The sequence below is a fragment of the Cetorhinus maximus genome, chromosome 22 (genome assembly GCF_964194155.1).
Source record: "Cetorhinus maximus chromosome 22, sCetMax3.hap1.1, whole genome shotgun sequence".
Taxonomy (NCBI): domain Eukaryota; kingdom Metazoa; phylum Chordata; class Chondrichthyes; order Lamniformes; family Cetorhinidae; genus Cetorhinus; species Cetorhinus maximus.
This window is the reverse complement of record NC_135900.1, coordinates 77,903,324-77,903,614: the sequence shown is the minus strand read 5'-3', so window position 1 is coordinate 77,903,614 and position 291 is coordinate 77,903,324. Positions and strand designations below refer to the sequence as shown.

The 291-nt window shown below is 40.2% G+C and overlaps 1 non-coding gene across 1 annotated transcript; it reads right to left on the bottom strand.

Annotated features, from left to right (window-relative positions):
• Positions 1-218: 218 nt before the first annotated feature.
• trnar-ccu (transfer RNA arginine (anticodon CCU)) lies at positions 219-291 on the bottom strand. The gene has a single exon. It is a non-coding gene; the product is annotated as a tRNA-Arg (tRNA).

Sequence of the window (291 nt, the reverse complement as noted above, 5' to 3'; positions counted from 1 at the left end):
TCTAATATGTGGAGCCCCTTAGTCTGGAATGATAACTCTGGCCCTTTGATTTGCTAATTTATGTGCTGGCTGTGTGAGGACATTCTACAGTAATTTCATTAAACATGGATTTTAATTTCCTTTCCCAATTATACATGTATTTTATTTCATTCACAATTATACATGTATTTTATTCCTCCACACTGTCACAGAACATGTTTCCAGACCAAACTTTACTCCACCCCAGATGGGACTTGAACCCACAATCCCTGGCTTAGGAAACCAGTGCCTTATCCGTTAGGCCACTGGGGC